This window comes from Macaca thibetana, chromosome 2 (genome assembly GCF_024542745.1).
Source record: "Macaca thibetana thibetana isolate TM-01 chromosome 2, ASM2454274v1, whole genome shotgun sequence".
Classification (NCBI taxonomy): domain Eukaryota; kingdom Metazoa; phylum Chordata; class Mammalia; order Primates; family Cercopithecidae; genus Macaca; species Macaca thibetana.
Window position 1 is genome coordinate 17,606,916 of NC_065579.1, and position 26,024 is coordinate 17,632,939.

A 26,024-nucleotide genomic window follows, 5' to 3' on the forward strand; every position below is an offset into this window, starting at 1 on the left:
AGCACAGTTGAAAATCTGCTACCTGCATCTGACAAATCATGGGATTATAGTTTGGGGTTAAGATAGTGCTTAACATTATAAAAGATCTAGCATGCCAGATGTGGTGGCTCATGCCTGTAATCCCAGCACTTTGGGAGGCCAAGGCAGGGAAATCAGTTGAGGTCAGGAGTTCAAGACCAGCCTGACCAACATGTAGAAACCCTGTTTCTACTAAAAATACAAAACAACCAGGAGTGGTGGCGCATGCCTGTAATCCCAGCTACTCGGGAGGCTGAGGCTGGGGAATCACTTGAACCCGGGAGGCGGAGGTGGCAGTGAGCTGAAATCATGCCACTGCACTCCAACCTGGGCAACAAGAGCGAAACTCCATCTCAAAAAAAAATATCTAGCGTAATTGATACCCAGAGCTGATTCTATCTTACTTAACAGCACACTTCTTTATAAGATAAAATCATTATCAATATTAACCCTGAAGTAAAAGAAATAACAATAAAACTGGCCAGAAAGGAAATACAGTATAATAGATTAATATTTTTAATTATTTTAATGAATTCTTTGAACAAAGGGGAATATGTATACCATTATACTGGTCACTTATACTAATGAATAATTACATTAGTTTGGTTTTGAGTCTTAACTTCTGTCATTGTTGATGACTTCATCAAAATTAATCTTCTTCATCATACTCCTGCAGAAAAAATAGTCTAGTTAGGGCTTTTAACCTATTTCATTCACAGTTGATCCAATAATACATTTTATTAACTTTCATTTCAGACAACCTCTTTAACATGAAGCAAGATATACAAAATAGTTATGTAAAGTCTTAAACATAAGGATAAGTTTGGCAGAGATGATAAAAATTCCATTTTATAATAAATTTCAGAAAATGCCACTACCCATATCTTTGTTTCTTCTTCGATAGGGTAATTGATTTTAAAGCCTCTAAATATTTCTGCTCTTGAAGAATTGTAAACAGAAATTATAACACCATAGAATGACATAAAAGTCACGTAAATTATGTTTCTTGTCTTTGCAATCACTGTGCTGTCATTGTTTACTTCAAAGCTACTGCTAAACACAGGAATATGTAACGCAGTAGGAGTCAGAAACAGAACTTTAGCCTGAAGCAAGCTCAAAGGATTTCAAAGTGTTACAGACTTCCTTTCAAAGTGAGTTTATATAGCTGAGCCTAGGTATTCTGGGTCAAGCTGTCTCACCAAAGATTCTCTCAATTTTCATGTAGAATATAAAATGTATTAATGTAGAAATTATAAAATATGCTAACTTGCTACTTATATATTATGTTGGCTTGAATGTGTTCCTCCCAAAATTATGTGCTGGAAACTTAATCCCCAATGCAACAGTGTTAGGAGGTCGGGCCTAATGAGAGGTGATTAGGCCATGAGGGTAGAGTGAATGGATTAAAACCCATATTATTACAAGAGTGCATTTATTATCATATAAGTGCATTCATTATTAAAGTGAGAATTTGGCCCCCTTTTACTCTTTGCCCTTCTGCTATGAAATGACATAGCAAGAAGGTCCTTGCAAGATACTGGCCCCTTGATCTTGGATTTTCCAGCCTACAGAACCATGAGCCAGTAACTTTTTGTTCATTATACATTACCCAGTCTGTGGTATTCTGTTATAGCATCACAAAATGGACAAAGAAAGTTGGTACTAGTGAAGTGTGGTGTTACCATATCAAATACCTGAAAATGTGGAAGCCTCTTTGGAATTGGTAATGGGCAGCTGTTGAAAGAATTTGGAGGAAGAGGCAAGAAAAACGCTGTATTGCCATAAACAGGGCATAAAGAGTGATTCTGGTGAGGTTTCAGAAGAGAACTGTAGTAAAAGTATGAAACTTTTTAGACATTAGTTTAGGATTTAAATGATTTTCAGTCTGGTCCTGTGGTAGAAAATGAAAGAACATTTTCAGGAGGGGAAACCAAGGGTATAGCCAAGAGACCATTTGATAAGGAGATTAGTATAGATAGAATGAAGTCAGAGGCTAGTCATGAGACACTGGAAGAATGACCCTGAAGCCACTTTGGAGATTAATGGTACTGCCTCTTATGCCACAGGCACCAAGTTTAATTTCCAATATAATAGTGTTGAAATGTGGGTCCTAATAAGGAATGATTAGGCCATAAGGGGAAATTAAATAGATTAATACCATTATGGCAAAAGTGAGTTCACTATCGTGAGAATGGGTTTGTTATAGAAGGAAGAGTTTGGTACCCTTTTACTCTCTCTCTCTCTCGCCCTCTCTTTGCCCTTTTGCCATGGGACAATATAGCATGAAGGCTTTTGCAAGATGCCAGCCCCTTGATCTTGGACTGCCCAGCCTTCAAAACTGTGAGCCAATATGTTTCTGTTCAATATAAATTACCCAGTCTGTGGTGTCCTTTTCAGCAGCACAAAAAATGACACACACACACACAGATACACACAGACACACACACACACACACACACAGATATATATGGTTAAAATTCAACTATAACCACAGCAATTGTTTAGAGCTTAAACTAACAACATATTTTGATTTTTACAGAGGAACATCTTTATGTCACTGACATTATTCAGATTTGCTAGTGTATAGTATTTTTTAAATTATTATTTTAAAACATTTTTGTGGGTGCATAGTAGGTATACATATTTATGGGGTATATGAGATGTTTTGATACAGGCATGCAATGTGAAATAAGCACATCATGGAGAATGGAGTATCCATCTTCTCAAGCATTTATTCTTTGAGTTACAAACAATCCACTACCTTCTTTAAGTTACTTTCAAATATATAATTACATTATTATTGATTATAGTCACCCTATTGTGCTTTCAAATGGTATGTCTTATTCATTCTTTCTATCTTTTGGTATACATTAACCATCACCACCTCCTCCTCAACCCTCTACTATACTTCCCAGCCTCTGGTAACCATTCTTCTACTCTCTATGTCCATGAGTTCAATTGATTTTATTTTTAGATCACACCAATAAGAGAGAACATGTGATGTTTGTCTTTCTGTGCCTGGCTTATTCCACTTAACATGATGATTTCCAGTTCCATTCGTGTTGTTGTAATGACAAGATCTCATTATTTTTATGGCTGAATAGTGCTCCATCATGTATATGTACATTTTTTTTATCCATTCATCTATTGATGGACATTTAGGTTGCTTCCCAATGTTAGCTATTGTAAACAGGCTGCAACAAACATAAGAGGGCAGATATCTCTTTGATACACTGACTTCCTTTCTTTTGGGTATATACCCAGCAGTAGGATTGCTGGATCATATAGTAGGCTTATTTTTAGTTTTTTGAGAAACTTCCAAACTGTTCTTCATAGTGGTTGCACTAATTCACATTCCCACTAACAGTGTACAAGGGTTTCCTTTCCTCCACATCCTCACTAGTGTTTATTATTGCCTGTCTTTTGAATATAAGCCATTTTTACTTTGTGCATATGCAACTGGAGTGGGATGGTATCTCATTATAGTTTTGATTTGCATTTGTCTGATGACCAAGGATGTTGAGCACCTTTTCATACACCTGTTTGCTATTTGTACATCTTCTTATGAGAAATGTCTATTTAAATATTTTGCCTATTTTTTTATCGATTATTAGATTTTTTTTTTCTACAGAATTATTTGAGCTCCTTATATATTCTAGTTATTGACTGTTGGTCAGAGGGGTGATTTGCAAATATTTTCTCTCATTCTATGGGTTATCTCTTCACTTTGTTGATTTTATCCTTTTCTGTGAAAAAGATTTTTAACTTGATGTGATCTCATTTGTCTAATTTTGCTTTGATTGCTTGTGTTTGTGGGATATTGCTCAAAAAATCTTTGCCCATTGTCAGGACCAGTCTACAGTACCATTGTCCTGGAGACTTTCCCCAAAGTTTGCCTGTAGTAGTTCCATAATTTGAAGTATTACATTTAAGTATTTAACCCATTTGATTTGATTTTTGTATATGGCAAGAGACAGAAATCTAATTTCATTCTATTTTCATATGTCTGTCCAGTTTTCCCAGCACTATTTGTTGAAGAGACTGTCTTTTCCTCAGTCTATGTTCTTGGCATCTTTGTCAAAAATGAGTTTACTGTAAGTGTGTGGATTTGTCTCTGGATTCTTTATTTTAATCCATTGGTCTATGCATCTGTTTTTATGCCAGTACTATGCTGTTTTGGTTAGTATAGCTCTATAGTATAGTTTGAAGTCAGGCAATGTGATTCCTCTAGTTTTGTTCTTTTTGCTTAGGATAGCTTTAACTATACTGAGTATTTTGTAATCTATTTATACATTTTAGAATTGTTTTTTCTATTTCTGTGAAGAATGTCATTGATATTTTGATAGGAATTACATTGAATCTGTCGATTGCTTTGAGTGGTATGGACAAGTTAACGATATTGATTCTTCCAATCCATGAACATGGAATATATTTCCATTTTTTGGTGTCTTCTTCAAGTTCCTTCATCAGTGTTTTATAGTTTTCATTATAGAGAACTTTCACTTATTCAGTTAATTCCTGTGTATTAAATTTTATGTGTGATTATTGTAAATGAAATTATTTTTTAAATTTCTTTTTTACATTGTTCACTGTTGGCATATAGAAATGCTATTCATTTCTGTATGTTGATTTTGTATCTCGCAACTTTACTGAATTCGTTTGTCAATTCTAGTAGTTTTCTTGTGGAGTCTTTAGGTTTTTTCAAATATAGGATCATATAATCTGTAAATGAGGATAATTTGACGTCTTCCTTTTCAATTTGGATGCCCTTTACATCTTTCTACTGTCTGATTGCTCTAATTAGGACTTCTAGTACTATATTGAATAGCAGTAATGACAGTGGGAGTCCTTGTCATGTTCCAGATCTTAGAGAAAAGACTTTCAGTTTTTCCTCATTCAGTATGATACTAGCTGTGGGTCCGTTGTATACGGCTTTTATTATGTTGAGGTATGTTTCTTCTATCCACAGTTTTTTAGGGTTTTTTCTTTTCATGAAGGATGCTAACTTTTGTCAAATGCTTTTTTCAGTATCAATTGAAATGATCATGTGGTTTTTATCTTTCATTCTGTTGATATAATGTATCACACTGATGGATTTGCCTAGGAACTATCTTGCATCCCAGGGTTAAATCACACTTTTTTCTTTTGTCTCCTCTGTGTATTTTCAAATAGCCTGTATTTAAGCTTACTAATTCTTTCTTCTGCTTGCTCCATTCTGTTGTTAAAGAACTCTGATGTATTTTTTAGTATACTAATTGCATTTTAGAGCTCCAGAGTTTCTGCTTGATTCTTTTAAATTATTTCAATCTCTTTGTTAAATTTATCTGATAGGATTCTGAATTCCTTTTCTGTACTATCTCGAATTTCTTTGAGTTTCCTCAACACAGGTATTTTAAATTCCCTTTCTGAAAGTTCACATATGTCTGTTTCTCTAGGATTGGTCCTTGGTACCTTATTTAGTTCATTTGATGAGGTCATGTTTTTCTGGATGATGATGATGCTAGTAGATGTTCTCTGGTGTCGGGGCATTGAAGAGTTACATATTTATAATAGTTTTCACTGTCTGGGCTTATTTGTAGCCATCCCTTCTTGGGAAGGATTTCCAGATATTTGAAAGGACTTGAGTGTTGTGACCTAAGCTGTTTCTGTTTTGGGGGCCATCCCAAGCCAAATAACACTGTGGTTCTTGCAGACTTGTAGAGCTATCGCCTTGATGGTCTTGGACAAAATCTGGTAAAATTCTCTCCATTACCCAGGCAGAGACTCTTGGTCTCATTCTTTAGTTTCCCTCAAACATATGAAGTCTCTCTTTCTCTGTTCTGAGCCACCTAAAGCTGGGAGTGTCCTATCCTGCTGTGGCAGACCTGGTATCAAGATGTAAAACAAATTTATCTTCACTCTTCTCTCTCTTCTCCCGAAGTAGAAGAAAGGGATTTCTTTGGGAGCCATGAAACATGCAGCCTGGGGCTAGGGGAGGGGTGATGCCAGTTCTCTCTTGACTGCCCAACTGGTGGTGTCTCAGTATGTCACATGCCTCCCCAGTGCCCTGTCTTTGGGTCTGTTTCAGCCCTAGTAGTTGCCTATGAGTTGCAATCCTTGTAACTGAGACTACCTTTCAAGTTTACTTGGAGACTGAGAGCACTTTGGCCCTCAGTGCTGAGGTTTTTGGTCACTCAAGTTCAGACTGCTAGGATCCACAATTCCTCTCTGGCCTGGGCTGCTTTAAATGCTCCCTCCATGGGTGGGCGTCAGCTGAGTTTGATCTGGTTTTTCTCTCTGCTCTAACAGGACAGCACTGAGTTCACTGTCTCAACATTGCTGTGTTCTCCTTCCCTCAGTGCCCAGAGATGCTCTTTATATTACGCTGCTGCTGTAGGGGGATAGGGGAGAGGTGGCCTTGGTGATTCAGGACTGTTTTTTGTATCTCTTCAGTGCTTCTTCCACGATATAAATTTTAAACCAGGTACTATGAGTGCTCATCTAATTTTTGGTTCTTATGAAAGTGTTTTTCTGTGAGGGGAAATTGTTAACTTAGTGTTAATGTCTGGGGTTGAGGGGAGCAACCAGGTGAGCTCTCTATTCCATCTTGCTCTGCCTCCCCACTAATGCATAGGGTTAATAAAGTAGACTGACTTTTAGTTAGTTTTATTATTGCTTTATCATTTGCTATATGCACTATGTCTGTCTTATTGGCTACATGTGAGGTTGACAACTTTGGCAGCCCCACCCTTGGAATGCCACTATTCTTGGAAAATCTGAGTTAGAGGGTAGAGCTAAATCATCTCTAATCAGGAACTGGGAAATAGGCTTTGTCTTTTTATTAAGGTTAATATTGTTGTTAATAATAGTAACAGTAAATCTCAAATCCCTAAGTATTGATACTGAATCAGGCCTATTCTACTTGTCATTCGGTGTGCCAATCACTAAGATGACAAGTTATGTAGCAAAGAAAGGGTTTATTCACCGGGAAGCTAAGTAAAGAGATAAGAGAACAGATCACAAATCCACAGCCCAAAGACGAGTTTTAAGGATGTTTATTGCATAGATGAGCAAAGTGGTCCAAGGTATGGAGAAAAGTGATTGGAGGTAAAGAAAAATTAGTCAACTGGTGATCTGCACTAATGTAGTCAAGTTTTACAGCTCTTCACAGGACTCATGTTCACACAATGGTGTGGTTAGCATGATTGGAAGGTGGAGTTATTTGCCCTTTGAAGTCAAAAGGTCACCTATCAAACATTCACATAGGCCCAGTTGAAGGGTCAATGGTCTTAGCTGATACGAACTGGACAAGAACTGACCCCAAGTCCCTGAAAAATAACTTAAGCAATTGTTACCATGGTGACCCAAACATTGGTGATGTTATCTATAAGAAAGTTAGTGGGAGTTTAGATATATATTGTTTAACTGTGTGACTTTTAGGTATATGAGTTTCAAAATCAACTAAAAGCAAGTGACTAAAAACAAATGAAGCAAGTTAAGTTTGGCAGGCCTAATCAGGTTAACCTTCAGTTTCAGTATGAAATTCTTAAGTCTATTGGGAAGAAAGCAGAAGCATATCCAGGTAAGGAATTCTGTCCACACATCCTGCCCTCTGAGATTCTCGCTCACTTGTGTCTGGAATGCTACCACATCATCTTTTCAGCGGAAAGCAGTTTGACTTACTGTGTTACAATTTCCTTTACCCACTGAGGGATCAGCTGATTCCAATGTAGGTTTGCAACTTTAGTCAAGGCTTTTGTTTCTTACAACTGCATCTCCTCATATGAAAAAGTGCAGATGTTAGACTACATCAGAAGACACAAACATCCCTACAGAAGCCAGGAGGTAATAACTGTGACTGAAGATGGCAAAGGCTGAGCAAAAGGGAGGAGTAGAGACTGCAAAAACCAGACAGCCCACATTCTGTCCCAAGCAGGTAGCACCTGCTCCATATTCACCAATCAATGCCACATGCAGGTTTGGTGTTGCCAGATATGTTTACTTCTCCAGAAAGATCAATTACCTTCTTTTTTAAATGTTCAATCTTATGCTTTCGAATGCTGGAAATGAATTTTTGAAAATTAAAATCTTCATGAGACAAATACATATCTACAGGCCAGTTTATGGTCTCTGAATTTTGTGAGATTTCTTATTCTTGGGTTTCCTTAGTGATTCAATCATGCTAGAAAAGAGGAGCTTGACTTTATTCCTTGGGGAGAACATCCAAAAAATGGTTTCTGATCTGATGCCAAGCTCACAGTTTGACCTTTTATAAACCATTGTTGGTTTGGTCTAAATCTGTTTAATCCACACAGCTTGTACCCACTAGGCTGGGAGAAAAGGAGGATTATCTTTTGTCAATGGTTTCCATTCTACATCATGACTTTGAGGTCCATTTGGGATTATGTTGGCTTTTTCTATTAGGATATAAATACAAATGGAAATGGAAATGAAACAAATGAAAATTCCCAAACTGAACACACAAAATTAAAGTACAGAATCTCTACATGTTAATGAGCCTCTTCTATTTTAATGGTGAAAGAATGAATTAAGATAAGAACTATCTTTACATACTCTTTTTTTTTTTTTTTGCTGCTAACATTTGGTGTTAATTGGTTTGGTAAGTTAGGGATACTTTTGTTTTGTTTTGTTTTGTTTTACTTGCAATGCACTGCAACTCACTACCCATTTCAAGTTTTATTTTTCCCTTATTTATTTGATATTTTCCTAAAATTCACAAAGTATAAGGAATTCTAAAGATTGACAAGAGATTAAAAGTAATTGGAATGAAAAGGAGGAAAGAAAGGCAGGGGATCAGAAGAAGGCAAAGACTGGGGAAAGGAAGCCTGAACAGAATTATCATTGTCCGTCATTAATCAAAGCTGCTGCTCTTGATTGTCATGTTGAGTCTAGTGGACTTTCCTCAGTGACAGAAATCCATACTCGCATTCTTTTGTTTAATGCTTCCATTGTAATGGGAGAGGGTACTTATTCAAATATAATACCATTTCCAGAAGACTTATGGAAACATACCGAAAGTCAATGTATGAGAATTCTCTCAGTCCCAATTTTTCATGTAATGAAGGGCATTTTTGAAGCATAACTTATGCATTTGCATCTTTTGTTATGATCAATTAAACTGGAGCACACAATTATAAATTAAACCTTTTCAGAAGAAGATTAAAATGATCTTATAAACAGGCTTTTTAGTATGAGAGGATAAGTTTTACCTCTGAATTGAAAATCAATACCATATAAAAACTAATGCGAGAGAGTTTAATCTTCAGTTTATTCTCGACTACTGTGAGAAACAAAAAGAAACTATAATTTACTTAGGATCTGTCTGTTTAATTTCTAGAACAATTGCATTAATGGAGAGAGTCATTATTAGTGCAAAGGAATGCATTTGAACGCTTTGCAATCACAAGAACAATGTTGAAAGTCTCCATGCTTGAAATTTAATCTGTTTAACAGTGCTGTGATCTAATAAAGGAGTACCTGAATTTCAGCCATTTACAAAACATTTGCATTTGTCTGTGCTTGCCTGTTTTTATTAAATTCCTGGGGGAAAATAACCACATCAGGCATTTAAAACAATTATTCTAAAATATTGCCTCATTGCTGAAAGGAATAAAATATTTCTGGCAAAGGCCAAGAAGTGAATTATACATAACATTTTCAATGAATATTTTACCCTTTATAGAGACACAAGCAACAAGAAACCAGAAATGTAATTTCAGAATCTCTAAGAGAATTTCAATGCCAAATGTCAAACACAAGAATTTAGAGGAAAAGAAGAATAAAAAACATATAATTTAAAACAACCAATCATCTTTATATCTTAATCTTTGTACACATCCCTAATTATTTAAAGAGGTGTCTTTTTAGGGCAGTATGGGTTATGAGAAATCTTGCAATCTTTTTTTTTGAGACGGAGTCTTGCTCTGTTGCCCAGGCTGGAGTGCAGTGGCATGATCTTGGCTCACTGCAAGCTCCGCCTCCTGGGTTCACACCATTCTCCTGCCTCAGCCTCCCCGGTAGCTGAGACTACAGGCTCCCGCCACCACACCCGGCTAATTTTTTTGTATTTTTTTAGTAGAGACGGGGTTTCATCGTGTTAGCCAGGATGGTCTCCATCACCTGACCTCCTGATCCATCCGCCTCGGCATCCTAGAGTGCTGGAATTACAGGCATGAATCACCCTGCCCGGCCGAACCTTGCAATCTTACTTGAAATGTAGAAACTTGGGCCCTAGCAAAAATCTAGGAATCAGAATATCTAGTTTATGGGCCTGGTGCAGGATCTAGGAAACTGAATTTTAGATTTTAGGAGATTCTGATGCAAATGACACTTTGGGAAACGCTACACTAGAGCTGTAACAAATTATTCATGTTTATTAGATATTTCGCTAGCAGCTAAATGCTTTTTTAAACCCAGCATGGGAAGAAAACAGAGCTGTTCTGACAAAGACAGGTTGTCAGTCTCAAGACTGGCATACTTGGCCTGCCCTTCAACCTTAAGAGGTAACCCATTCCTGTGGACTATTGACAACCAGTACTCCTCTGTCCTCAAAACTTGATTAAACAATAGCTTTTCTATCTCCTCTTGGGAAGAACTAAAAAGTTAACATGAACATTCTTGTGAGAATTTTACTAACATTTTGGGGGGATGTGTTTTCTAATCCAGACTAACATATAACAGGTCAGCCCCAAGACAGTCTAACCAGATGTTCAAGATTACCTTGATTCTGATGAGCTATTTCCCTGGCAAACCCATTTTTAACTGTTTTATATCACCTGTGTTTTTGATTGAATTATTGTGTAAGAAAGCAATATTTGGCTGCCTAACAACCATTTCCATCCTCATTTGGGCTTTTTTTGTTTTCCACTAAAGGATGCAAAGAGTATGAAAAAGCCAGTGCTGACCTCCTTGGCTTCCCTTGCAGCCAAGAGCGGCCATGCAACCCAGTTTCGAACAAACATAAGTAAGAGGCAGTCTTCTGGAGCCAGTATAAAAAATGATATTTTGGTTATAAAAGCAGCAGGGTACTAAAGAGAGCTTTCTTGACATTTTGGCTGCCCTCTGCTTTTTGCCCTTGGAAGCAGTCACACGAAGTTCTGTCAGAAATGGTAGCAGCTGCCTCGTCATCCCAAGGAACGGCCGGGAGAATGATAGAGACACGTGTTTCTACCCTACCATGGTGCAGCTGATGAGTGAACGCCAGAAGGGTCTACCTCCAACTTTCTTGTTTTATAAAAATTAATATCCTTGAATTATAGGCCTCCTTAGTTGTATTTTTGTTTCTTTTACCTAAGAGCATTCTAACTAATGTTGTTTATAACATTTTTCTTCTCCACTGGGTCATCTTCTCTTAGTGGAATATTTTCCCAGGAACTTTTTGAAGTAATCTAATATTAAAACTTGAAAGCATTTCTAGCTGGGTGACTAATGGTATAATGTGTACACACACACACACATTTCTAGTTCAGATTCAAAATCAGAATACCCAGAGGTAAATTCTGCAACTTGCACAAGCACTCAAAACTATCTTGTTAGTCATCATTTAAAACATTGATTTTTATATATATATATACCTTGTTTTCCTCCAAAATGTGTTTAGAAAAACTTATAACTATTCACAAATTATAGACTTAGAATATTACATAGAAAGACTTAGAGCAAAATCAAAACGGAAGCAAGAGTTGAGTCATGATACAGAGCCTAGGTAAAGAGAAATAAAAAAAAAACAAAACCATAATCTGAGATGCTATACGGTGAGACCATATATTTATTTTTAAACCAAGTACCAGTAGTTATTTGAAGCAAACCAATTGTTTGAAACAATTGTAACTATTCCTGATCCAAATGTCAGGAAGGAATTTTTTTCCCTGAGAATTCTTATAAATAGAGTATTGTGTGGTGTAGTCAGGCTCTGTGGTATGGTATCCTGGGACCTTTGCCTCCATCATCACACCAGGGTGCCTGGCCCTTTGTGAAGGTGTTTTTTGTTTTTTGTTTTTGTTTCTTTTTTTTTGAAACACGGTCTCTCTCTGTCACCCAGGCTGGAGTGCCGTAGTACAATCATAGCTCACTGCAGCCTGGAACTCCTAAGCTCAAGTGATCCTCCCACCTTAGCCTCCCAAGTAGCTGGTACCATAATGGTGTGCATAATGGTGCACACCATTATGCCTGGCTAATTTTTTTTTTTTTTTTTTTTTTTTTTTTTTTTTTTTTGCAGGAATGGTGTCTCGCTATGTTGCCCTGGCTGGTTTCAAACTTCTGGCCTCAAGCGATCCTTCTGCCTTAGCCTGCCAAAGCACTGGGGTTATAGGCAAGAGCCACCACAGCTGACTCACGAAGCTTATTGCATAGTCCAAAGTGAAGCAAAGAAAACAAAGAGTCAACCGAAACAGACTTCTTAAAAAGGATTCATGGGGCACACTAGGACAACTTTGCTTGGGTTGAGTAAATGGAAACTAACTTCTTAAAAAGAGTGTTGTAATTACAATGTAAGTGTTAAGAACATAGATTCTGAAGCCAAGTTGCCTGGCTTTGAATCTCACCCTTGCTGCCTATTATCTGAGTGACTGTGGACATGCTACATAATCCTCTGTATCTCAGTTTCCTCATATGAATTATACTACTACTTAGTTATGAAGTTTTGTGAGGAGCAAATGTGCTGCTTAACACAGTGCCAGGGACATGATAAGTATTATGTTAGTGAGTGCCATTATCTTATTTAGAGGTAGCTCTACCATGAGCTTTGAACTAAACCATGTTATAAATCATTCTGGGTTCTAGTCATCAATTCCCCATAAAAGTTAGTCTAATATTTAGTGGCTTTGAAAAGCAAGCACTTCTACTCATGATTGTGTAGGTCAAAACTTTGGCAGGCCTCCTATGAACAATTTTTCTGCTGCTCAAAGCACTGACTAGGGTCACTCAGTGGTATTAATCTGGTGGCTGGTCTGGTCTGAAGTCTGGGCTCAGCTGAGACTATAAAAGAAAGTGCCTACACATGACCTATCCAGCCAGGCAGCCTCAGTGCAATTAGACTCCTCATATAGTGGCTCAAGTTTCTTAGGGAGTTGATATTCCCAGAGATCCAGGTAGAAGTAGCAAAGTGTTTTCAGACTGGGTCTTAGAAGTTCCAGAATGTAGCTTCCACTGCATTCTATTGTTCAAGCAAGACATAAAGGTCAATGCAGATTCAAAGGGGGAAGAATTAAACTCCACATCCCAATGGAAAGAGAATAAAGAACTTGCAACCATCTTTAATCTACCATATCAAGAATATACCTTCCTGGTCCAGTCTGAGACATGGGTCACTACATCATCATATGCATCATCGTATGTATTCCTTCTTCAGTGACATAGAGATGCTAGATGAAGCTCTTCAATATGAGGATGCACACAATTTAAATTCTTTTAGAAGAAAATTGTATTTGAAGACTTTTGATCACAAAAAGCACTGTACTACTAATCATTTCATATTTTCTTAGTATCAATAAAACCTATTTTGTATCGTGAAACACAGGATTTCTTTTTAAGATCAGCAATCTCTATTTTCTCTTCTGAGAATTGGGTCACAAGAAAACTCAAGCCCTCAGAACTTGACAATTCTGTGCTTAGGCAGAAATACTTACTTACCGGAAGCCATTTGATGATTCCGGTCATCACAGTTCAGTATCCAAACTGTAAGATTAATTAGCATGTTGACTTTCAGGCTTTGTATGTCAACTGAAATGTGAATAACCTGTATTAGAGACCGATAATAAAATACTAACATTGAAACCTACTGCAAAAATGCTTATGACTGGAAGGAACTATGAGAAAGGCAGAAAATTGGATTTAAGCTATTCAATAAAGAAAAAGTGAGAAGTTTTGGGAGAATGCAATGGGTCTCATATTTGCCTTATACCTGGTAGAAGTCACATAGTGGAGGATCCCAGATTGAATTTGCCCCTCAGAATATCCAGCAAACACATTGTTGTGGTTTGTTGATATTTTCTGTATTATGTTTTTATTGTGAGTTTTAAGTATTTGCATACAGCATTCATGATACTCAGGCACAGTCCTTACCACTCCTTATTGTGATACACTGATCTCCTTTGCTTTTGTATATTGCTTGCTTAGCCACCTCCTGGAACTTGAGAAGGCCTCATTAGCTCTATGGCCTTCTCTGATCTTTAGCATCTTTGAGCTCAGAAGCTAACCTCCAACATAAAAGGAAATGAGTGCGTTAAAAAATGTATCACTCTTAGCTCTCGAGGGTAGGTTCTAGAACTAGGGCCACAGTGAGTTGAAGGAAGAGAGAAATGATGTACGCATCTCTCAATGGTGGGAGAGCTGGAATATAACAATGTGTGTCACCATCTGGTTACTTTTGCTGGCTGTCTTGATGTCTGACCACTAGGGTTTCAATCCAGACTCTTATTTTATTTTATTTTATTTTATTTTTGGGATGGAATCTCATTGTGTCACCCAGGCTGGAGTGCAGTGGCATGATCTCGGCTCACTGTGGCCTCCGCCTCCTGGGTTCAAGCGATTCTCCTGCCTCAGCCTCCCAAGTAGCTGAGATTACAGGCGCCCACCACCATGCCTGGCTAAGTTTTGTATTTTTAGTAGAGACAGGGTCTCACCAGGTTGGCCAGGCTGGTCTTGAAGTCCTGACCTCAGGTGATCCATCTGCCTCAGTCTCCCAAAATGCTGAGATTACACACGTGAGCCTCTGGGCCTGGCCCAGACTCTTATTTTTACACTGCTTACTCTGGTGTCTTATGTCATTCATCTTGAGCATCATTATCCTGAAGACTACCTCAAGTGTGGTGAAAAATGCAGTGTTTTAAAAGATGTGCTCAAAAAGGCAAGCTGCTTTCTCTGTAGCTATTTCATTACTTGAGCTGGGGCCATTTTTCCCACAGTCGAATCAGCCTATTGCTGATTATATTAGCAGGGCTTGCAGTAGACTCACTAATAGCTAACAATTGTAGGGAGAAAAAAATCTTGTATAAAGTATTAGAACATCATGAGATTGCCTTTATTAGTCACCAGTCAAATCAATCAAATCAGATCAAGCTTGCCCTTGTTTTGACAGAACATTTGTTCTGTCCAACATTTAAGCAAAGACCACTTAGTAAATGACTCTATTTTCTTACATATGTTTGTACCTTTTGGAAAATATATTTATACCACTAGGAATGTGAACATTCTCTATGTGTACCTTCATATTCATTTCTCCTCATTATTGCCACTTTAAGAACCTTCTTGTTCAAGAACAACATGGAATGTTCCTCAGGTCCTATTGTAAGCAAACTAAGCAAACTGCTGGATCTTATTCAGGCAATTCTGGAATTGGACTGCAAATAATGGTTGAACCTCTGTTTAAGAGGTCATTCTTACCCCCAACCCCCTGCCCAAACATGATGCAATTTGACACACTCTGGGTTTTCCATTTCCCTCCACTTGTTGATTTTTGGTCCTGTGTCAAGGAATTATTCTCATTAGAACAATAACAACATTTGGGAGGCCGAGACGGGTGGATCACGAGGTCAGGAGATCGAGACCATCCTGGTGAACACAGTGAAACCCCGTCTCTACTAAAACTATAAAAAACTAGCCGGGCAAGGTGGCGGGCGCCTGTAGTCCCAGCTACTCGGGAGGCTGAGGCAGGAGAATGGCGTGAACCCGGGAGGCGGAGCTTGCAGTGAGCTGAGATCAGGCCACTGCACTCCAGCCTGGGCGACAGAGTGAGACTCCGTCTCAAAAAAAAAAAAAAAAAAAAACAATAACAACAAAAACCCTTTGTTCCTTCATTGGTCTCTTGGGTGTTTTTAGTGGTATTGAACTCAGACATATATTTACTGTTTCTTGAAATCTTGAATTCCACATCTCACTGGAGTCATTACAGCCTTACAGCATGAGATAAGTTAAATCGTATGGCATTTGTTTGAGAGGTTTCTAAAGAACAAAAGGAGTGTATGTGTCAGGAGGAAGGATGGGGGTGGATGGGCTCTGTTTATACATCCAAGATCATGGAAAACTCCTTCTCTTAAAAATAGCTGTCCTTTGTGGCAGTTACTGCTTGTTGCCTATCCCAAATCCATTTCTCCTTCTTCCTTCCTAGCAGGATCTCTGATTATGTTCTGGACTGTAATGTTTGTAGTTAAAAAGACCCATTGCCTGGAGTTCCTTTGTGAGAATATAACTGTTTTGTATCTTTACTGTGACCACAGTTATAGAGATCTATACGGGTGATAAAACATCACAGAACTATATACATGAACATATAAGAACCTGAAAACTGAATGTACACAAGAACTGGTGAAATCTTAGGAGGGTCTGTCATCCAGACTAATTAACTGTGATCTATTGATGGAAATTTAATTTTGATGATGTACTCTAGTTATGTAAGATGTTACCTTTGAGGGATGCAACATCGTGGCTACATAGGATCTTTGGTATAATTTTTGCAACTTCTTGTGAGTCTGTAATTATTTCAACATAGAAACTTAAACAAAATAAAGATATTGACCTGAGAATTCCTTGGAAGTAAGGATTCCCTAGCAAACTAATTTTGACCAATGAGATATAAGCAGGTGGTGATCCTGGGTGAGCCACTTTATCTTACTTAAGAAGGGCAGACTATTGCATTACCCTCCATTCTTTTACCTTTTTTCCTGTGTACAACATAGACATGGGGCCAGAGATGTAGTTTATTTCATACAAGTATGAAGTAGAACATTGCCTAAGTAGGTGATGTAGAAAATTAGAAGGAACTTGGGTTCTTGACTGTACTAGTCCAGGACAATCTACACGGGGGTTTTTAATCATGTGAGGAAAATGGAGCCCTTAGATGTTTAAGGCCATGAGATAGGGTTTATGTTCTTTGTTTTGCATGAAACCCTAAACAATATTTTTTTAGTTCCAAATGTAACCTTGGTCACCGAAGTTCTGGGAGCTGGTAGACTTTTATTTCTCCATTCTGACGAGAACTATGGACAGTACACTAGATAACACTTAGGGAGACCTGTGTTCTTACAATAAGAATGGACAAGAAGTTCCATTTTCTCTACGATGAGAAGGTTGGACTTAAGAACCCTGAAGACACGTATTTGTACGATTCAAGGAAAACCTTAAACTAGGGAATGGAGAATGATAGAACGTAGAGGCATGTTAAATCATTACCTAATGATCAAAGAGTATGGAGTAAATAATGTGAGAAATAGATGGATATTAAAGACAGGGTGATAGACTAAATCACTTTTCACACTTTTATTATCTTTATCTTATCAGAGAACAATTACTCCTTCCTATTCCCATATGTCTTGCTTTGCTTCCTGGGAGAAGAGTGAATATTCTACCTTATCAACTTTGAGCCTGACCATGGAATGTGCTTTGGCCAATGGAATATGAATTTCACATAGAAACCTTATGAAGCATCGTAAATTTTCAACAGAGCCCTTGCTCTTCTCCTGTGCCATCAAGCTTCCTCTCTCATCTATTTCATTGAATGAGAAGACATGTGAAACAGACCTACAGCTTGGGTGCAGTCAATCCACAGCTGAAACATAACATGAGGAAGGAATATGCCTTTGTTGCAAGCCAGTAAGAATTTAGAGATTTAGTTACTGCAGCAAATTCATACAAAGAGGATCCAACAACTCATTGACAAGAAGCAGTCCAAGAAGAAAGTTGCAAAAGTGCAAAAATGATAATCTAAGAAAGGAATTGTGACTAGAAGCTGGGAAGTAGGATCAGGCACTAAAGAATGGGAACATGAATTTGGTTGGGTAAATTCTTTAAATTTTGCCAAATGTTGTCTTTTATATTATATAGCAAAGTGGTTATAAGTAGGGGCTCTTGAGACCAGACACATAGGTTCTAATTCTCAATCTTCCATTGGCAAATTTTTGTCCTTGGTCAAGTTACATGAAGTCTTCTCTAAAACAGGGTAATAAATAGGACTGTGTACTCATTAGCTGGTGTACAAGGAGGATAAAGTGTATCAACACCTAGCACTTGAGGGCTTGGTCTATATCATGCACTGAATAAATGCTAGTTACTATTAATGCGAGAATTCTTTTTTTTCACCCCCATTATCCCAAAATACTATGCTTTGGGCTTTCCCTAGACAATGAGAAAATTACCAGAGCTGTAAACATAAATCCTGACCAATGAATGAAGGGCTAGAAAAAATTGAGGCAAGACAAAAGTTAGAAAAAGGATAAAAATGAAAAATGTTTGGTTGGGCGTGGTGGCTCATGCCTGTAATCCCAGTACTTTGGGAGGCCTAGGTGGGTGGACCACTTTAAGGTCAGGGGCCTGGCCAACGAGTGAAACCCTGTCTCTACTAAAAAAAACTTAAAAATTAGCTGAGTTTGGTGGTGTGCACCTGTAATCCCAATTACTAGGGAGGCTGAGGCAGGAGAATGTCTTGAACTCAGGAGTTGGAGGTCATAGTGAGCCAAGATTGCATGACTGCACTCCAGCTTGGGCGACAGAGGGAGACTCCTTCTCCAAAAAAAAAAAAAAAAGAAAGAAAGAAAGAAGAAAAATGTTTTGCCTGTTTATCCAACCTTTTATTTTCCTGTGGATTGGCCTGTTTAATATATGTACATATAAAATAATTATATATAAAGGTAGTAAATATGATATATAATTATATGTAATATAATTATATTACATATAAATATAATTATATTTATATGTAATATAATTATATATTCTTCCTTTGCCTTTAGTGTGTGTGTGTGCATATGTGTGTATATGTATGTGTGGGTGTTTATATATAGTGTATGTGTATATAAACATATATATAAACATATATACACACACACTAAAGGCAAAGGCAAAGGCCTTTTGTGTGTGTGTGTGTGTGTGTGTGTGTACACACTAAAGGCAAAGGAAGAATTCAAAATATTCTACGTTTTAGTGTAATTACTATTATTAATTTTTATTGGAAAATTTTGAACATACACAAACTGGTGGGAATTGTAAAATGAGCCCCAGTGTATTCAGCACCTAAGTATAGCAATAATCAGCTCATGACTATTCTCATTTCATTTATGCTCCTTCTTCCCCTGCTCCACTAGCTTATTATTAAGAAAATTCCAGACATCATAGTATTTGGTTTAATAACTTTGAAAAATAGTTTGCAATGAATATTTTTCTAATAAAGGATAGCATGTTTCGACTCTTAGAGTTTCTTATTATGAATTACATAGCATCAGAAAATTAGAGTGTAATTATTAACTGGTGGGTGGTATATCAGCTTGTTAAAACACAAAGTATGAGCTGTGATCATGGTCTAGAGCCAAGAGTCTGCCACACATGCTTCGCACATGGCTTCAGGGCACTTCTTTTTCAAGTGCAGTGGTGTGAGCAAGATATTTAAGAATGGCACCTTATAAAACCTAAAGAAAAAATCATTGCCAAAAAAGTCAATTCATTTTATTTCAATACATATTTAAAGACCATCAAGAATCCAATATACTTTATTATTTGAGAAAAAATAGGTGAGTGCAAGATAGCCCTGCCCTTATAGTCCCATATGGAGAGAGACACATGCATAGTTAGTTATAACCCAAGACAATTTGAAGACTTTTAGTATAGAATTCCGAACCAAAGGCTCTATCATCAAGAGGAAGTGTGAGTCATTTTGTGTTTGGGGAGATGAGGCAAAGAGAGAGAGTTTTCTAGAGAGAGCAATTTTTTTTTTTTTTTTTTTTGAGACAGAGTCTTGCTCTGTCACCTAGGCTGGAGTACAGTGGCGCGTTCTCGGCTCACTGCAACCTCAGGTTCAAGCAATTCTCCTGCCTCGGCCTTCTGAGTAGCTGGGACTATAGAAGCGCACCACCATGCCTGGGTAATTTTTGTATTTTTAGTAAAGAGGGGGTTTCACAATGTTGGCCAGGCTGGTCTCAAACTCCTGACCTCAGGTGATTCACCCACCTCAGTCTCCCAAAGTGCTGGGATTACCGCAGAAGCTACTGTGAGAATGAGTAGTATTTTTGACTGGTGAACTAGAAAGTAGGTGGGTGAGGAAAGAAAACATTTTTTAAAAGGTGTGAACATATATATGCATAGAGTATCAAAGGAATCAGTGACATTTTGGATCCCAAATCTGGAAGCTTCTTTCTAGTGTTATATAAGTTTAAGTAGTGTTCTAGAAACTTTAAAAAATATATATCGGCTGGGCGCGGTGGCTCAAGCCTGTAATCCCAGCACTTTGGGAGGCCGAGACGGGTGGATCACGAGGTCAGGAGATCGAGACCATCCTGGCGAACACTGTGAAACCCTGTCTCTACTAAAAAATACAAAAAAAAAACTAGCCGGGCGAGGTGGCGGGCGCCTGTAGTCCCAGCTACTCGGGAGGCTGAGGCAGGAGAATGGCGTAAACCTGGGAGGCGGAGCTTGCAGTGAGCTGAGATCCGGCCACTGCACTCCAGCCTGGGCGACAGAGCGAGACTCCGTCTCAAAAAAAAAAAAAAAAAAAAATATATATATATATATATATATCGACATCGCTTGGTGGCATCACTAAACACTCTCTACATACTGAAGACATTTTATGCACAAATTAAATAATAAAACATTTATATTTATTTTACATATTGTCACAAAACGAGGGTCAGTAAACCATGACCCTCAGGCCAAATCTGGCCCTTTGCCTATTGTTGTAAATAAAGTTTTGTTAGAACATAGCCATACCTATTCAGTTAGTATAATCTCTAGCTACTTTAGTGCTACGATGGCAGAACTGAGTAGTTGTAAGAGACTAACTCTATTGCAAAGCCTAAAGTATTTACTTATGGTCAGGATTAGTGACAGCTTCCTTAAATTTTGTGACTGAGATACCTCACTTGCCTCACTTTAGTCCTGATCTTGCGTTTACTATCTGGCTCTTAATAGAAAACTTTTTCCAAGCCCTGTTATACAATAAAAGGCTTTGTAGCAGATAATACTCTTACATTTAGCATTTTCCCTGACATAAAATGACATCTGTTCATTCTCTAATGAACCAGAAGACTAGGAAGTGGTGGGTTGTGAACATTCATTAGTATACAGTAATACATTACCAAGTGGAAAATGTACTCTGCCTTTTCTGTAAAGCATCCTGAAAAGTGATGTGGACCAGGGCTTTTCATTGATTGCAGTATGGATGAATCAAATAGGATTCATTTGTTGGTCTTTCCCTTTTCTTATTTATGCCATGTAATACACTTATCTTTTCCTTTCCAGATATTTTCCCCATTAGGTTGCATTATTATAAACTTCGGGTTATATGGGCAGACTGCTTTGTATTTTATGCTTTTTGAATCAGTGCATGCATTGAGTTCAATAAAATTACTTTCATACAACATAAATAACTAGACAACAAAAGATTAGTCAGAATAAATGAAAACTCAAATGGAATGTCAATGCCTCTAGCCCCTTCATCTTCTCCTGTGTTTTCATCCACTCCCTCAGGTTACTCTAAAGAGTACTCTAAATATGCCCTGGGCTTCTCGTGTTTCTAATGAAGCATTCTTCCACATGAGTTCCATTGTCACTTTAGTCAGGGTGTTCTGTTCAGAGAAGATTGCTTTGGACAATGCTTTATGTAAATTTTTATCTATCTTTTTGCAGCTCTCACCATATAAAAAATCTCATATTTACAGTTTGAGGGCATTACATCACCAATGGGACAAACAATAGGCAGAACCAAGGACACAGATATAATGTGAATATGCCAAGAGATTTGTAAATTTCTTTTTAAGAGAATATACAGTGTAGGGGAAGAAAAATAATTTTCTCTCTCTCTTTCATAGTTCTTAACTGGGACTCCTCCTAACAAAAGACAGATTAAAAAGAGGAAAAAAAATAGAAGTTAGTTAACATGTATTCCTCATGTATACATTGGGGAAAAACCACTGAAATGAGAAGTCTCAAGAATGTAGCTCAAAGAAGGCATTTTAAACTTCAGACGTAAATATCACCATATTCTGAAACAACGAAGGGTGTGGGGAAAGGCCCAGCTAAGGTAAGATGAGCAAGAGGAGTGAAAGGTAAGGTTTGTTATGCAGGTGCCTTCTCCATTGATTCTGGAGTCTCTAGTGATTTAGTCTTCCTTCTCTTCTTGGTGTAGAGAGGAAGATACCCTTACAAATGGACACTTACTTTACAGATATAAATTTCATTTACAAAAAGGTAACTTTAAAGAGCTATGCCTGTATCTGCCTACTTTCTGAATGTAACCAGCTCAAAATAATCCTTAGGTGAAAAAGGCATATTTGGAGTGCGCCATTCAGATTATTCAGATCTACAGTCATAGTTTGGGGTGGTGGTGTGTTCGGAGCCTCATCAGCAGCTACTCATTAGTATATTAAAATTGTTGGTGTATTTTGAAACTTCAAGGATATAAACATTATGTAATACAAAAGCTAATAATTGATTGGGTAAACATTAGATATCTAACAAAATAATGCAAGTAGTAGGGAATACAAGGATGCATTTGAGGTTTCTAAAGCATTCCAAAGAAAAAGTAGTTTTTTTCTTGTTCTTTGTTTACAGCTGTGTGAAAATGTTACAGGTAGTTAAGTATGAGCAGGACAGGAGAGGGCTCTCCCCCACCCACTAGAAATGTCAGGTGATGGTTCAGCAATTATCACATTGCCTCTCTAAAAATGATAGTTCGGCAGTGTCAGGGAAAGGCCATTTCCTGATGGTCCACACCTGTTAACATAAAAATGTTAATTGAATGCAGACCCCAGGGAGAAGCAACTTCCGGGGCATGCGTGTTAAGATATAATCTTCTGGGTCACACTCCACTGGAAAAGGGAAGAAAGCCTCAGATGTGCATGTGTATAATTACCTAAAGAAACTGAGCATGTTCAATTCCCAAAGGTAAGGAGAGCACCAAGCATGAGGAAAACCCACTCTAAGGGAAGAATCAGGGGAAAGAGGTAAGCCTATAAAGTCCTAGGATCAAGGTTAAAGGTCATTTTTGCTGTTTTCTTTTGCTCTCTTTTCTCTCTTGGACCTTCAAGTGCCTGCTTGGACCTCTTTAAAGCAAATTTTCCTACTCTAAAGTCTTTTAAAACAAACTTCCACTTCTGCTGTGAAACTTGCCTTGGTCTCTTTTTCTGTTTTATGCCCCTCAGTCAAATTCTTTCTTCTGAGGAGGCAAGGACTGAAGTTGCTGTGAACCCATATAGATTTGCCGCTGGTAACTCGGGGTAACTCAGATCTCTTCCACCGCTAACAAAAATGGATATCAAATAGAGATAAATAAAATATTGTTCTGATGCCCAGCTAAAGTTAAGGATTATAAATTTTTCATGGATCTGTTACCAACCATGAGTTCTTGGGCTTTCAGTGCAATAGAAATTGACATGAGGCCAAAAGAGTTCTCCCAGACAAGTCTTCATTGGACCTTATGCTCGGGCATAAGGGAGACAGCCTGAGAGAGAATTCCCTGACTCACTCCTTGAAAAAAGCCAGTTGGGATATTAGGAGAAGCACAAGAATTTAAATCGGGGGTAGGGTATGCAGGTCAGCATTATCTGGTTGTGATGGCTGTCTTGAGCAATGGGTCACCTGGTGGTCTGGCCTGTGGCAACAAGGCTGCAAATCCATTATTTAGCACTTACGCCTGAGGTGAGACACTCTGCAACCTGGGTTTCATATTTTGGATTTCCTAAGGCCATTTCCTGGAATTCTCTAAATAAAAGACATGGTTAAACATTATGAAAGCACAGAAAGACAATACAGAATGGCTATTTTCTTTCTATGACTAAAGGCTTGAGTTAATGGTACAGTGTCAGGTAGTGGTATGGGTTTTGCAATCAGTGGGAATGCATGGAAGAATGCTCTAGTGGGGATGAACTGAAACAAAGCCCTGTTCCTACTCTGTCTCGGATCTAGATTAAAATTTGATCCGTATGGATTACTAGAGACTATTAGTATCCTGTAGGAAGGCATGGGAAATTGAATACATGAAATTTACTGAAGGTCAAAATAAAAAATTTTTAAAAGGTGGTAGTATGATCACCTTAGAGAGCAAAGAAGACAAGGTACAGAAACCAAATGGTAGTTGAAAATGATAAAATACATAGTGGTGTGTGTGACTACTATATTCTATATTCTTTGCAGCTCAGAAATCCTGCTAACTGAAGTCTCTAGACATTCAAATTCCGGGGACAAATGACTCGATAATGTTCATACATCCCACGTGTTTTTAGAAAGAAAAACACCCTTCCCACACTCTCCAAAGTCTTCCAACTCCAAATGCAATCAAGTGACACACAATAGGGTGCTTATGTGGTGGTTAGCCCTTCCTCAAAAGAACCTGGCATAAGTCTCAGTAGGAGACAGGATATCAGAATAAATAGGTCATTGTTCCATTCCATTAGGGCAACTCTGGTGTTCCTGTTGCTTGACAAAGACACAAGTGCCAGGAAGTGAGGTTGATTGTTTCCTAGGACTCACATTTTAAAGTGCTCCTCAGTTGCTTCTTTTCAGAGCGCTTCCTTTGGTAGAAGCCCAGCTGGAAAAAAGGTCTGGAGAACAATGCTAGGGAGAGAGAGTCTTTTTCTTTTATTCTACTTCTCCTGTTAACCATATGTTATCAATTACTTAGCAGCTCCATTTGCAAAGCATTTTTAAAATAGAAAAGTGAACAGGCAGCATCCTATCTGGCTTGAGGAAAATCTTGTCTGTAAAAGTGGAGTGAGAAAGTCTTGCCATCAACATGATAGACCTGTAGAAGTCAGACCAGTGTTGGTGATACTCTTTTCATAGTCATGAGGGCACATTTTAACCAGTCTTCCATGTGCCATTTAATCTAAGAAACAACTGGATTTAGAAATTTTGGAAAAGAGCCTGTAATTAGTTTGCCAGCGCTGCCATAACATAGAACCATAGACTGGGGGGCTTAAACAGCTGTACGTTATTTTCTTAACCATTCTGAAGGCTAGAAGTCCAAAATCAAGGTGCCAATAGGATTGTTTTCTTCCAAGGCTTCTCTCTTTCGCTTGCAGAGGTCCACCTTACTGGGTCTTCATGTAGTCTTCCCTTTCTGTGTGTCTCTGACCTTCTCTTCTTATAAGGACACCTGTCATATTCCATTAGGGCCCACCCATATTGGTGCAGAATTTTGCTCCTTAATTTAGCTAAAACCGGGTTCTTGTCACACAACCAGAAAAATTTAGGCACGTGGACATACTGAAGGGTAAGTAGAGCAGAATTTTACTGGGCATAAAGGGGAAAACAAACAAACAAAAAACACAGCAAAGCAAGATGGAGTCCTGCTGACAGGCCTCCCACCTCACAGATTGAAACTCACACCACCACACGGGAGCTCCTCCCGCTGACTGTGGCTCCACCCCTGACCGTGGCTCCACCCACTGACCGTGGCTCCACCCTGTTCCCCCAGTGCACATGTAGGCATGCTCAGATAAAGCCCTGGCAGATTTCCTCATCTGTACAAAAAAATCTGATGTAAATACTTGCGGGGTGGGTTGGTGATTCTCCAGGGACCCCTTTTTAGCTGCCTAGGCATTTGACTGTCTCCTATGACTTCGTTTTACCTTAATTACTCTTTAAAGGCCCTATCTCCAAATATATTCCTCTTCTAAGGTTCTAGGGGTTAGAGCTTCGACACAGGAATTTTAGGGGAACACAGCTCGGATCATAACAATGTGTTTTTTCACTTCTTACTTGCAGAAACTCCCTTTTTAGCTCATGATTGGACAACTATGTCACAAAAATATATCTGGTTTATAAATGTCACTTGTGCTGCTGATGGCCCACTTCCTATAACAGAAAAGGGTTTTGACTGCTCAGGTTAATGTGGAAGTCACAGGTTTTTCTTTTCCTGAGCTCTGGGCTCAGAAATGGAGCTTCTCCTAGTTTCCTCAGAATTGAGGGGCAGACTACACTGGGGAAGTCTCTGTCATGTGCTGGTGAGGATTGACAATTTTAACATTGAATATTGATACAGTGGTCACTATCAATTGAAAAATGATGAGATTCATAGATTTGGA

At 38.2% G+C, this 26,024-nt stretch overlaps 1 long non-coding RNA gene across 1 annotated transcript in view; it reads right to left on the bottom strand.

Annotated features, from left to right (window-relative positions):
* Positions 1 to 570: 570 nt before the first annotated feature.
* Positions 571 to 26,024, bottom strand: part of LOC126949333 (uncharacterized) — a 53,118-nt gene continuing 27,664 nt past the window's right edge. The window contains exons 3-4 of the long non-coding RNA XR_007723664.1: positions 13,648 to 13,737; positions 571 to 688 (exon numbers count right to left, since the gene is read on the bottom strand). This is a non-coding gene — a long non-coding RNA (uncharacterized LOC126949333). The remainder of the gene's footprint in view (positions 689 to 13,647; positions 13,738 to 26,024) is intronic.